The following is a 14,905-nucleotide window of genomic DNA, read 5'->3' as shown; positions in this document are numbered from 1 at the left end:
GAGAGAACATATACATGAACCGATATATGAAGTTCTACATTTTAAAGAACAATTATTTCAACAATTAGAGCTGTTGAATAATTAGTAATGGAAGAAAAATTTAAACCTTCTTTCAAAAATAAAGTCCTACTGTATAGCACAGTGATAAACGATAATAGAAAAGTTATGAAAAAGCACTTGAATCACTTTGCTATACAGGAGAAATAACACAACATTGTACATCAACTATAATGCAAGAAATTTAAAAGAATTCTTTCCTGCATCAAAAGATGCTTCTGTCAGGTTGGATGAACCCCAGTATTTCCAATAGCACTTTGGTCCCCACTTCCTCTTTCCCCAGGGGCAGAGAAAGGAGAGATGGGGCAGAGGAATCAGACCTCCTCTCTGGCTGACTTCATCCTGGAAGGGCTCTTTGATGACTCCCCGGCCCACGCTTTCCTCTTCTCCTTGACCATGGTGGTCTTCCTGATTGCGGTGAGTGGCAACACCCTCACCATCCTCCTCATCTGTGCTGACCCCCGGCTTCACACCCCCATGTACGTCCTGCTCAGCCAGCTCTCCTCATGGATCTGATGCATGTCTCCACCACCATCCCCAAGATGGCAGCCAACTACCTCTCTGGCACCAAGTCCATCTCCTTTGTGGGCTGTGCCACTCAGTACTTCCTCTTTTTGTCTCTGGGTTGTGCTGAGTGTATTCTCCTAACTTTCATGTCCTATGACCGCTATGTGGCCATCTGTCACCCACTGCGTTATGCTGTTCTCATGAACAGAAAGGTGGGTCAAATGATGGCTGTTATGTCTTGGTTGGGAGCATCAGTAAACTCTCTCATTCACACAGTGATCTTGATGCACTTCCCTTTCTGTGGGCACCGAAACATCCACCACTTCTACTGTGAGTTTCCAGCAGTTGTGCAGTTGGTATGTGGAGACATCACTGTGTATGAAATCGCCGTGTACATTGGTGACATCGTCCTGCTCCTTCTCCCCATCGCCCTGATTTCTGCATCTTACGTCTTCATCCTCCACAGTGTCATTCGCATGCACTCAGCTGGGGGTAAGAGGAATGCCTTTGCCACCTGTAGCTCTCACCTCACTGTGGTTTCCCTCTGGTTTGGCGCCTGCATCTTCTCCTACATGAGGCCCAGGTCCCAGCGCACCCCATTGCAAGACAAAGTGGGTTCCGTGTTCTACACTATCATTACTCCCACCCTGAATCCTCTGATCTATACTCTCCGAAATAAGGATATAGCTAAGGCTCTGAAGAGGGTGCTGGGGAGAGAGATGATCACTCAAAACCCAAAAGTGCGGTTGCCCTGAGTGTGCAACAAATGGTTAAAGCTCCTTAAATTGTCCTCAGTAAATTTCAAAGATTTTTCTAGGTACCCCACCCCTATGACTACTGCAAACATGAAACGTTTAACAGACATTTCCAGTATTCAATCTTGGTCTCAGGGGTATTGAGAGCGTAGAGTACTAGAGTACCATAGAGAACTACCTTAGTTCATTTGAGCTGCCCTAACAAAAATACCATAGAATGGGATGGCTTAAACACCAAACACTCAGTTCTCACAGTTCTGGAGACAAAGAGGAAGGTCAAGTCATGAATGGTCTTGACACTCTCTAGTTTCTTTTGGATCTCATTTTGAAAGTGACCTTCTACAAACATGGCTCCTTATGATCCTATTTAAAGCAGTATCTTCATTCTGTGTCCCCTGTTTGTACTTTGTGAACCTCATTTGCATGATATGCACAACGTGTTACACTGTACTCCACTTACTGTTGGCTGTATTACAGTGAGAGTTTCAAGAGGGCAAGGGCCCTGCTATGATTGCTATTTCTCACTCAAGCCCGGAACCAACATGACATGACTTAATTGTGCACTATTTACTGCATGGATTAATAAGCGAAAATGGCCAAGACTCCTTGTAATCTCAATTGACATGAATGATATTCAATTGAGGGGAAGTGGATTATATAAATAAACATTACAACAGATCCCTTAGTAAGAGTCATTTTCTACGATAGCCATGTATTACTCCCCTGTGAACTCAGGGATCTGACATCTCAGTGAACCGTCCTGGAGTCTAATGGGCTCAGGGATGCCAAAGTGATGGACAGATTTCTATTCCTATTTCTTGCTTCTTCTAGCTGTTAAACGCTTTGTTCAGCTTAGTGACCATCTTCAGAGGAGTAACACAATGTTTGGGAGCAAGGTTATGCTTTCTTTGACAGGCAGGTATTTTCCCTTTGAGAAAGAGCCTTTTGGCATCCTCAAGATGATGAGCTAAGATGGGCTGTTCATCATGAGCTGGGGCCATATTCACCACTAGCCCTCACGTTGTATTTGCCTTGTAACACAGCACAATCAAGGAGAATTGATTTTTACAGAAACGACGCCTGGCTTGTTTTGGAAGGCGTAAGGGTGTTGAATAAACGGCTAGGTCTCCATCCAAGTCAGCAAGAGTTGGTCTTAGAGTTCCTGTGGTGGCTCATCAAAAATGAATCTGACTCGTGTCCACGAGGATACAGGTTCTATCCCTGGCCTCGCTCAGTGGGTTAAGGATCTGGCATTGCCATGAGCGGTGGTGTAGGTCACAGCCATGGCTGAGATCTGGCATTGCTGTGTCTCTGGCATAGGCCACTGCCTACAGCTCCAATTCAAACCCTAGCCTGGGAACCTCCATGTTCTGGGAGTGCAGCCCTAAAGGGACACACACACACAAAGAGTTGGTCTTTACTCTGCTACCTCTCTCTCTAGTCAGACAAATATGGCCTTGTCAGGAATGCTATTAAGTTATTATAGAATGAAACAGCCTAACCTAAGTGGATGGGTGGCTATTCATGTATTATTTGCCAAAAATAAAAGAGGACAGTGTTATATCCCCCTGCCCTCTTGAGAAGAGATATAACTCTACATAACTGTAATCATTTTGATATATTCTGGATATTAATCTCCTATCCCTTTTTTTTCTTTCTTTCTTTGGATGACTTGAGGCATATGGGTTTCCCCAGCCAGGGATCAGATCCAAGCCAATCTTTCACCTATGCCTCAGCTGTGCAAAGCCAGATCCTTTAACCCACTGTACTGGACAGGCATGGAACCTCTCAACCTGCATGCTAGTGCTGCAGAGACCCCGCTGATCCCACTCTACCACAACAGGAACTCCTATTAACCCCTTCTTTGACACAGGGATTACAAATATTTTCTGTCATTCCATAGGTTGCCTTTCACTCTGTCGATTCTGTCATTTAATAAAGGCAAGTTTTACAATTCTGCTACCTTCTCATTCATGTAGTTTTCGTTTAGTTGTCTGTGGTTTAGGTGTCATAGCCAAGAAATCTTTGTGAATGCACTGCCATGAAGGTTCCCCCTAGATTTTCTTCTAAGAGTTTTATAGTTTGAGCTCTTACATTAGGTTCTTGGTACATTTTTCGTTAAATGTTGTATATTGTGTAAGGTGAGGGTTCAACTTCATTCCACTTTCCATAGAAATCAAGTGGAATAACAGAAATAATTTATCTAAGGACGTGAAAGATTTGCACACTGAAAACTACAAAACTGCTGAAATAAATTAAAGGGATCAAAATGAATGGAAAGATACCCTGTGTTCATACATTAGAAGACTTAATATTGCTATATGTACACACACACATATAAACACACACATTATGTACAATGGAATATTATTTAATGATAAAAAATTAGGATTTCTTTCCATTTGTGACAGGATGTAAAGAGCTTGAGGGCATAATGGTAAGAGTCAGACAGAGAAAGACTAATACTCTATGATATCACTTATATGTGGAAGAAAAAAAAAGTTTCTCAAATTTTATTTGTGTATTTATTTGGGCTGCACCTGTAGCATGTGTAAGAACATGTGTCACAGCAGGGACCGAAGCTGCTGCTGTGAAAAGGCCAGATCCTTAACCTGCTGTGCCATAAGAGAATTCCAAAAACTCTCAACTTTCAGATACAGAGAACAGATTAGTGACGCCAGGGTTGGTGCTCAGGGTAGAAGAAATGGGTGAAGGTGATCAAGATTAAAACCTCCAGTTGTAAGGTAAATGGGTTTGAAGGATATAATGTAGGGCATGGTGACTATAGTTAATCATGTAGAATTGTGTATTTGAAAGCTGCCAAGACAAAGGACTTTAGAAGTTCTTATAACAAGAAAAATATTCTATGTGAGGTGAATTAACTAAACTTACTGTGGCAATCATTTTGAAATACACACACATAGCAAATCACTATGCTGTGCACCTGGAGGAATATAATGTTCTGTGTCATTTAGAACTATTAAGATAAAAAAACTAAGTCTCACTCTTTAACAAAAACAAACATCTGTTAACACAATCAGCTGCCACCACAAGCTTATTGAGATGACTATTCTTTAAAAAGCAGAGATTAGTAAGTGTTGGGAGAGATGCACAGACACTGCACTACTTGTGCACTCTTGGTGGGAATGTAAACTGGTACAGCCATCAGAGCAAACGTTTTGGTGGTACCCCAAAAAATGAATAATAGAATTACCTCGTGATCCAGAAATTGCACTTCTGGGTATATGCCCCAGAGAATTAAAAGCAGCATTTCCAAGAGCTATTTGCACACCTTTGTTCACAGAAGTGTAATTCACAACAGCCTAGAAGTGGAAGCAGCTCAAGTGCCTGGTGATCGATGAATGCATAAACAAAACGTGGTACATGGACAAACAAAGGAATATGATTAAGCCTGAAAAAGGAAGAAAATTCTGACATATGCTACACATGGATGAACTTTAAGGAAATTATTTTAAGTGAAATGAAGTCTTCATCAAAAGACACATTCTGCTTTGTTTCTTGCAGAGAAAGAAAGTAGAATGGTGGAGCCAGGGGATGGGGAGTTGTCCCATTCTTATAGACTTTTATTTTGAGAAGATCAAAAGGGTTCTGGAATTTGGTTGCACCATCATATGAATGTACTTACTATGGAACTGTGCACTTAAATATGGTTAAGATTGTAAATTTTATATTATGTATCTTTGACCACAATATGAAACATTTATGTAAAATCTTAACGGGTTGAATACAGGTCACTCTCCTCATTAATGAGATATTTATTTCAATTAAAAAAAGATATAATCTGTTGGTGGGAATGTAAACTGGTACAGCCACTAGGGAGAACAGTTTGGAGATACCTCAGAAACCTATACATAGAACTTCCATATGATACCGCAATCCCACTCTTGGGCAACTATCTGGACAAAACTCTACTTAAAAGAGACACGTGCACCCGCATGTTCATTGCAGCACTATTCACAATAGCCAGGACATGGAAACAACCCAAATGTCCATCGACAGATGATTGGATTCGGAAGATGTGGTATATATACACAATGGAATACTACTCAGCCATAAAAAAGAATGACATAATGCCATTTGCAGCAACATGGATGGAACTAGAGAATGTCATACTGAGTGAAATGAGCCAGAAAGACAAAGACAAATACCATCATATGATATCACTTATAACTGGAATCTAATGTCCAGCACAAATGAACATCTCCTCAGAAAAGAAAATCATGGACTTGGAGAAGAGACTTGTGGCTGCCTGATGGGAGGGGAGGGAGTGGGAAGGATTGGGAGCTTGGGCTTATCAGACACAACTTAGAATAGATTTACAAGGAGATTCTGCTGAATAGCATTGAGAACTATGTCTAGATACTCATGCTGCAACAGAGAAAGGGTGGGGGAAAAGCTGTAATTGTAATGTATACATGAAAGGATAACCTGACCCCCTTGCTGTACAGTGGGAAAATTAAAAAATTATTAAAAAAAAAGATATAATCAAAACCCACCAACATACATTTTAGTGGAAAAAAAGAGATACTAGAAACATTTCCATCAAATCCAAGAATGCAAAGCTCACACTTTCTACTACTAGTAAGCATTATGTTAAAGACTCCCATTAATACAACTGTGAAGAAATAAGTATCTGGAGCAGGAAGAAACCTGTTATTATTTGGTATACCTTAGAATTCAAAATAATCAATCTAGAACTCATAGGAGAAAACCAGTAAGCTCAAAAAAGAACAACACCCAATACATTACTTAACAACGCAAATAACTACAGATGACTCATTAATATAATATATATAATAAAGTGTTAAAAAATAAAATGAAAAGGCTAGGATAAATGGAGAGTTAACCTGCATTCCTGAGTGGGAACTTTTACCACAGAGAAGTCAGTCCTTCTTCAAATTCATCTATGAAATCAAACAATTCCAACCAAATGTTTTACTGTGTATTATGGACCTTACCAAGACCCTTCAAAAATTTGAGAAATTTATTATGAAAAACAAAATAACCACAAAGCAGCAGTACCAAAATACAGCTGTTATCAGCAGTCAGGACATACTATGAATTCTAGGAAGTAAAAAGAAAAGGTTATTCATTCAAGAAAAAAATCGATGAAAGAAGAGTTAGTGCAGAACAGAGATTTATATCCAGGGATGTAATGAACAGAACCAGGGCATTCCAAATCAAGGGAAAAAATGATGCAGAACAGACAGGTACCCATGGCAAGGTGTGGGGAGACAACTCTTCAGGGTTTTCTTTAATTTTCAGGCTTTCTAATTGTCTTGGTAATACACACACACACACCCCTCCTAGAATATTTATTTTCCCCAGAGAGGTTTGCTCCTTAGTCTTTGGAGGATATTCCTCTCTGACCGGAGGAGGATATGATACTACTTGGGGGCAAAGATGCACCCAGTAACCCAGCACTGGAAGCCAAGGGGAAAAGACCTCCACCGCCACTGTGACCTTCCCCTTGGAGCTATTGTACACAGGGAGGAATGTGATCCAGACACTACAGAACACCAGCATGCTGGATGTCAGCAGTGGTTTCATTGAAAGTGTTGGGCAGGTCCTGGCCGGAAAGCCAGGGTGAAGCTCAAGAGGGCCAAGGAAACCCAGTATCCTAAGGAAAGATACAACATCATGGCAGAGCCCTTGTTGCACATGACAATCAGGGGGGGCAGACTCCAAATGTGCATCTATGTCCATGAAAGGGGAAGAGGTCCCCAACCAGACTGCACAGAAAGTCCCTTGAATCAAGGAGCAGATGGCAATGGGGCACTGGGGCCCCTGAGAGCAACCACTGCCACATCTCTCCCCTGGGGTTGTGACCTTGAAAGCCAGGACCACAGTGATGGTTTTAGCCAAAGTGGTGGAAACAGCCACAGTGAAGATGACCCAAAATCATTTCTGAGGAGCAGGTGGCAGTGTTGGGACGGCCAAGGAAGAGGAAGGAGCAGAGGCAGCACAGGATGAGGGAGACGAGTGGATGTAGTTGGAGCCGGGTATTAGTTTTAACTATGGGGTGTCCCTGTGCTTCAGAAAGACCCCAAGAGTCCCAGCTGTGAGCACAGGCAGACCAAGGGCTGTGCAGGCCAGGACCTCCAGAGGATCTCCACAGGCCAGGAAGGTCACCACCTTTGAGAGGCAATGGTCTTGGTCACTATTGGGTACTGATCCTCTGCACACCTCACACATTGCTTCATATCTGGCAAGAGAAGTGACGTGCCATTACTATGGGTTCATGATTCTCATGAGCTCTTCACATACTCACATTTACCCAGATGACTCTAATTCAACAACAAATAAACATTATGGCAAAGAGAAAAATTGCAAGTTCATGATGTCTGGGTTCGCTTGTATATCAAAGGCAAGGAGCCCAAACAGCATCTGTTTTGTTGATGTTCATCTGCCAGAGAACAAGTTTTTTTTCTTTGAAATTGAAATGACAGGAATTCTCTTGTGGCTCATCTGGGTAAGACTCTGGCTTGTCAGGCAGTGGCTTGGGTCACTGCTGTGGTCCTGGTTTGGTTCCTGGCCCAGGAACTTCCATGTGCCATGGTGTGATTAAAAAAAAGTTAATTATACCAATTATTTCACTTAAATATGGCAGAGCAGGACATCCTCTGGGTTCATTCACTCAAAAGCAACCATCTATTGTCCACCTGCTGTGACCCTGATAATATCCCCGGTTTGGATCTAGAGGAACAAGATACACACTAAGGAGCTTCCCATTGACAGTATTTCTGCTATATCCACACCACTGAAACCTCTGTCCTAGGCATGGTCACTTTCACTATTGTTGTTCACTTTTGGGTAACTGAACAGTTACTTTAAAGGAATATCTTCCTAATGAGGCTCCCTGCCTTCTGCCTTGAATCCCTGTCATTATCATTTATTCAGTCACAGCTCTGAACGCTGCTCTCATTTAAATACTTTGATGCTACTTTCTTGATTCAAATGCCACAATTATTCTCAAGTTCTTCTACAACATGATTCTCCACCATGAGCACCCATCAGAATCCTATGGAGGGCTCATTAAAACAGTTTGCTTAATCCTGACCCCTACCAGAGTATCTGACTGGGAAACCCAGAATTTACATTTCTCTCTCTCTCTCTTTTTTTTTTTTTTTTTTGTCTTTTAGGGTTACCTGCAGCACACGAGGTTCCCAGGCTAGGGGTCGAATCAGAACTGCAGCTGCCAGCCTACACCACAGCCACAGCAATGCCGGATCCTTAACCCACTGAGCGAGGCCAGGGATCGAACCTGCATCCTCATGGATGCTAGTCAGATTTGTTTCCACTGAGCCATGAGGGGAACTCCAAGAATTTCCATTTCTAACACACTCCCAGGTCATGCTGATGCTCTTGGGATATGTAGGACACTGTGAGAACCATGTTCTAGATTGAGCCCAAACACCTATCCATGCAAAAAGTCGGTGATTATCTACCTTCTAACTACTTCTCCTGCAGCATCTTTTTGTGGGGGTGGAGAGGGGCTGCAGGGTAGAATCCAGAGGTAAAGAAACAAACTTTAATGTGCACCTGTGATACTCCAGGAAATATGCTCACTAGATATATCTACTCAATTTTCAAAGAACCTTGGGAGACAGGTGAATAGAAGCAATCACTTTGCAGAAGAAAATAATTGAGGTTAAAGTTAAAGGGCTGAAGTAACTCATCTGAGATTGTGGGAGTAGTGGGAGCAGGGCTGGTATCTAGACTCATGACCAAGAGGCGCATGAGGCTGAGGCCGATAGGTCACCAAAGGAGCAAAATTGAAGCCAGATTCTCTTGCAGGTGCCAGCCCTGCCCCAGCCTGACCCCAGGCACCTCCGTGAAGTTGTACCTCCAGCCCCTCACCTCCCTTACTGAAGTCCTGGCCCCACTCACGTTTGTCAGGTTCCAAAGCCTATGATCTTTCCCTCCCACACCTTGTCCTAGTTTTCATGTTCATCACAGCATTTGCTCATTAAAAAAACTCTCAGTCCCTTAGAGTTACAGGGTTCAGAGAAATTTCTGTATTTCATACGTTTTCTTGAGAGGAATTTCTCAAGATTTAATTTCAGAAATGTATCATGAAAATGAAAAACAGAGGTCAATCTTATTTATGATACTAACACATAAAAGTTAAGTAAAATCTTAGAACAGGTTAATCAAGTTCAGTAAAGAAAGAGCACATCACAGTCAATTAGGGCTTCTTAAATATTTTCAGACTGACAAACGTCAAAGAATATTCAACTTAGAGTCAGGAAAACTGAGTAATGGCAGTATTGTATCCAAATACTGCCAAGATTTTATATTCCATCATACTAAACAAAACCAAACAATAAAATTCCAGAGCTTTCCTCATTAAGGCAAATTATGGGATAGTTCAAAGTGAGTGAAATGTACCTGGTTCCTGAAGGTTTCCTGGAATCCTCAGGTCTTGTCTGCACCTCAAGCCCTGTTGGGTGAGCAGCTTTTTGAGCCCCTTCCTGACTCCCAAGACCTTAAGAGACATCTCCCTTCAGCTCAACATGCTCCTGGATCGTGATACCTGTGTGTATCACAGGGGCATTCGCTTCTTCCTGGGACGTCACTTCCTCCCTTTCCACACGTGACTAATTATAAACCCCTGTCTCTAGACACAGCTGGATTCATCTCACCTGAGTAGCATTCCTTGCCTGTGTAAGGCTTATGGATACCATAATGTCCCAGCGCACCCCATGTTTATATCTATAATCTTGTTTTACACTTAATTGCCCTGTTTCTTTACATTCTGCTGATCTCATTGGGCCAGGGATGTTCAGGAACAGTGTGGTTTATTTGCAAGAGAATATGATAAGATTTGGAGTTAGAAGTACTCAAATTTGGGCTCTTCAACGTTTTAAGCATCTGATCTTATTAATTAGTTAAAAACTTATTCAATACCTGGAAATCATGCAAGAGGATGACAAAGGCTTTCCATGGCATATTGCAGCATCATTACCAAGCCACCTCAAGGCTTATGTATTTATCCAGCCAAAGGCTCCTGTTTGACTTTGGGATTTCCTATATGATTAGAGTTCAAACATGGTGAAGTTGAAGGTTAATCTATGCATCAGATGAACCAGTAGAAAGAGAATCCCCAAGAGCTGGTTTTATTGTAGCATATTACTCATTTTTCTCTCTGACATATGGCTTTTGTTGTAACATTCTTTCACTGATGTTCTATTATCAAAAACGCTTTTACTGATGAACCATATACACTGTTTCACCAAAAGCCTTAGAAGGAGTTGTTTCAACATTAATGTATTGATTTTGCAAAAATCTTTGAGACATGCTGATTCCATATTTTTGGGAGTCATGTATTTTCCTTTCCGTTATACTCACAGCAAAATGATAACGATGACAACAGCTAATCCCACAGGATTTTTTTAAATGTAAAAAAGTGGGTATGTGGGTATATGTCTGCAATACAGTCTCGCCATCAATGGTACATACATTCCCATTACTTACCTGGATGTGGCTACCGCATCTAATAGACACTCTACAAATGTATATTTGTGGAATACATTTACTATTGAATAGAAAGGCATTTCTTTGTTGAACAAGACTAAATCGTCAACAATGAGATGGACAAAATAACCACATTTTTACCTTCAATAAGCCTGAATGTCTAGGGCTTGACACTGAAAAAGCTGTGTTTCAGTTGGTTTTTCCAACGCTGAGCTATGTAACTTTCTTTTGGCCTCACTCGTGGTGTGTGGAAATTCCTCGGCCAGGGATTGAACCCATGCCACAGCAGCCACCCAAGCCACTGCAGTGACAACATGGGATCCTTAATCCTCTGCGCCTTTTGGGAACTCCTCAACTGTGAACTTTTTAAATTAAACTTTTCTAAATTAAACTTTCAAAAAGTAAACTTGAGGTAGTCGTAGTTGACATGCAGTGGTTGGCAAGATACAGGGAGATGCCGTGCAGCCCTCATCCACTTTTCCCTCGTAGTAACGTCTTGCAAAAAACTGTTAACATGGGAGCTCCTGTAGTGGCTCAGCTGAAATGAATTGGACTGCTATCAATGGGGATTCAGGTTCGATCCCTGGTCTTGCTCAGTGGGTTAAGTATCTGGTGTTGCCGAGAGCTGCAGTGTAGCTCGCAGACACAGCTCAGATCTGGTATTGCTGTGGCTGTGCTATAGGCCATTAGCTGTCTAGCCTAATTTCCAATATGCCATGGGTATGCAACCCCCCAAAAAAAACAAAGGGAGAAAACCACACAAAAGAGATCAGCATCACAACTGGGATATTGACATCGTTATTAACTCACTGCTATAAACTCTATTTCTTTGCTGAAATTTTTTCATTTGTTTCAAACATGTTCATAATTACTCGTTACACCTTTTTATGAGAGTGATGGTTGCTTTAAAATATTTCTTAGATAATTCTGCATCCCTGTGATCTCACTGTCCTGTCTATTGGTGACTTTATGTTTGGCTTGAGATCTTCCGGTTCTTGTTATGGTGAGAGCTATTTGATGAAAACCAGAACATTTTGGCTATTGCATCATCAGGCTCTGGATTTGATTGAAACTCCTGTTTTGTGTGGCTTCCTCTGACATTGCCCTGGCTGGAAAAGGGTGGGGACAAAAGAGGGGAATACCTCCTCACTTCTGAGGAGCTATGGGAGTGGAACTCCCCCTAGGCTTCCAGAGACACCTCCCCTGCTTCCTTGTGGCTCCCAGATACCAAGGGTGTGGTCTGGTAACTCTGGGGACAGTCCAGAGTCTCTACATGGGGAGGGGCAGCGTGCCTCCTTATGGCCCAGGAGGGGCCTGGTTACTGCCCTTGCTGAGGAGGATCCCACCTCCCCACTGGACCTGCTCTCACACCGCCAGGTAGGGGCCTCTATGGGGGGTCTGGCTGCAGCCTGGAGAGCCTGGGAGTCCAAGTTCCCTTCTGGCCCTTTCCTGGTGGGAGGCGTCAGGAATCTTCTGTGATGCTGGAGTAGAGCAGTGATCATCTACAAGTTTTCTGTCCTGCCATGCTGTCCCTTTCCTTACTTGAGTTTTCCTACAAAATATAATGGGATCCCTTTGCTGGTAATCAGTTTGTTTAGACTTAAATTTTAGAATTTTTCTTTAGAGCAGATTGTGTCCTTCTTGTAGTTTGTGAAACAAACAGCTTATACAGCTCAATAGTAGAAAAGAACAAATAACCCAATCAAAACCTTGTCAGAAGTTCCAAATAGACGTTTCTTTAAAGAAGAATGTCTAGGAGGCACATGAAAAGATGCTCAACATCTTAATCAATTATTAGAGAAATGCCCATCAAAACTACAATGAGGTACAACCTCACATTGGTCAGGAAGGATGCCATCCAAAAATCTCCAAATAAAAAGTGCTGGTGAGGATGTGGAGAAAAGGGAACCCTCCCACACTTTTGGTGGGAATGTAAGTTGGTACAACTACCATGGAGAACAACACAGAGGTTCCTTAAGAAACTAAAAATAGAGCTAACCTGTGATACTGCAGTCCCACTCCTGGGAAAATAGCTGGAGAAAGTCATATAAATCAAAAAGACACATGCAGAGCAATGTTCTATGAGGCACTATTTACAGTAGCCAAGACAAGGAAGCAAACTAAATGTATACCAACAGTAATGGATAAAGAAGATGTGGTATCGAAAGGAAAGAAATAACAGCATTTGCAGCAACATGGATGGACCTGGAAATTATCATGCTAAGTGAAGTTAGCCAGACAGTGAGACACCAACATCATATGCTATCACTTACGTGTGGAATCTGAAAAAAGCACACAATGAACTTCCTTGCAGAACAGAAACTGACTCACAGACTTTGAAAACATTATGGTTTCCAAAAGAGACAGGTGGGAGGTTGGAAGGATGCACTGGGGGTCTGGGATGGAAATGCTATAAAATCCTGTTGTAAGATCGTTGTAAAACTATAAATGTCATAAAATTCATTGAGTGATTAAAAAAAAGAAGCTGCGGAAAAAAAGAAGATGTGGTAATATTTAAACACTGGACCATTACTCAGCCATTCAAAAGAATGAAATAATTCCATTTGCAGGAACATGAATGGACCTAGAGATTAGCAGACTAAGGGAAATAAGCCAGACAAAGACAAATATCATATGATATAGCTTATATGTGGAAGTCTAATGAAAATAATACAAATAAACTTGTATACAAAACAGAAATAGACTCACAGACAGAAAAGAAAGTTATAGGTACCAAAGGGGAAAGGTGATGGGCAGGGATAACTTGGGCATTTGGGATTTGCATATACATACTACGCATATAAAATAGATCATAAAGAAGGACCTACAGCATAGCACAGGGAACCCTCAGTATTCTATAACAACCTATATGGGAAAATGGTCTGAAAAAAAAGTATAGAACATTGAATCATCTTGCTGTACACCTGAAACTAACACATTTCATATCACTCTACTTCAATAAAAAAAACACATTTTTTAAAAGTGAGGAATAAAAGAAACAGAGAAAATCAAGCTGGGGCATCTAGAATTGTTTCTCTCCATGTTAAATGGCCCTTGCAGAAGATATTCCCATGTATTCTTCTCAGCCACCCTCCTCAAAACCACTCACTCCCCGGAGCCTACACTCAACCTTCAAGCAAATCCCTTGGGGACATTTATCTCATGCACACAGCAAGTCTAATGGGCATCTCGAGGCATGGTTTCCAGAAGACGTTCAGGATGTATCCTTTGCATAGGAATCCCCGATGCCATATATTTAGCGTCCTAAACTGCCTTGGCTGACATTGGTCCCCTGGGTTTGTGGCTGTTTTTCCTCTCATGGGTGAGTCCACTCTTTCTTCAGGATTGGCTCAGCTCAGGCCCAATCTGTCCTCATTTGAGACCTTTAATTCCTACTGAGGAAACATCCATGCAGTCAGGAAGGGACTGATTTGAAAAGCCAGTGCTAGAGCCCAATTCTTATTTTACGAAGTGGGAAAGGAGGACTAAAGCTAAGAAGAGGGTTCCTTGAGGACCCAATACAGAGAAAATGCCAAACAGATTTACTTTTGATTCTGGACTCATGAGGATTAAGCAGAGATTAAAGGAGCTTCCTAAGCAGGGACAGTAAAGCAAAGAGTTCTGGCCCAAGCTCTCATTGCCATTGTGGATGGAGAAGCGCTGGATCTATGGTTAGAGGCAGAGAGGCATAAGCATCATTCAAAGGCCCTCCATTAGAGGCTAAAGAAGTTCAATGAGTTAATCTGTCCTGAAGCATGCTGAGGGGTGCAAACTCTGAACCTGCACACAAGAGCATCCCAGAATTCCATGCCGGTTGCTCCTGGTGATCTGTCAGGACAGAACGAGTGGAAACAGTGGTGACTGGGTGGGACCCTCTGCTTCTCCACAGTAAACAGAGATTGCCAGGGTGAGGAAGGACTCTGGTGAGCCCTCAGAAAAGCCCTGTTTGGACGTCCAGTAGCCAGGGTGTGAGGCAGTGGGGCTCTGTCCTGCCCTCTCTCTTTACATCTATGCTTGTTCTCCCCACAAGCCTCTGCAGAGAAGGTTCCAGGTAAGGCACTGTTGGGGCTTGGGCCATTCCAGAGCCT

General features: G+C 42.1%; 1 pseudogene; it reads left to right on the top strand.

Annotated features, from left to right (window-relative positions):
* The first annotated feature begins 322 nt into the window (after positions 1–322).
* On the top strand, positions 323–1,319 carry LOC100523431 (annotated as a pseudogene).
* Positions 1,320–14,905: the final 13,586 nt, after the last annotated feature.

This window comes from Sus scrofa, unplaced genomic scaffold (assembly GCF_000003025.6).
Source record: "Sus scrofa isolate TJ Tabasco breed Duroc unplaced genomic scaffold, Sscrofa11.1 Contig1202, whole genome shotgun sequence".
Lineage (NCBI taxonomy): Eukaryota > Metazoa > Chordata > Mammalia > Artiodactyla > Suidae > Sus > Sus scrofa.
The sequence above is the reverse complement of the archived record's forward strand: the minus strand, read 5'-3'. Positions and strand labels throughout refer to the sequence as shown.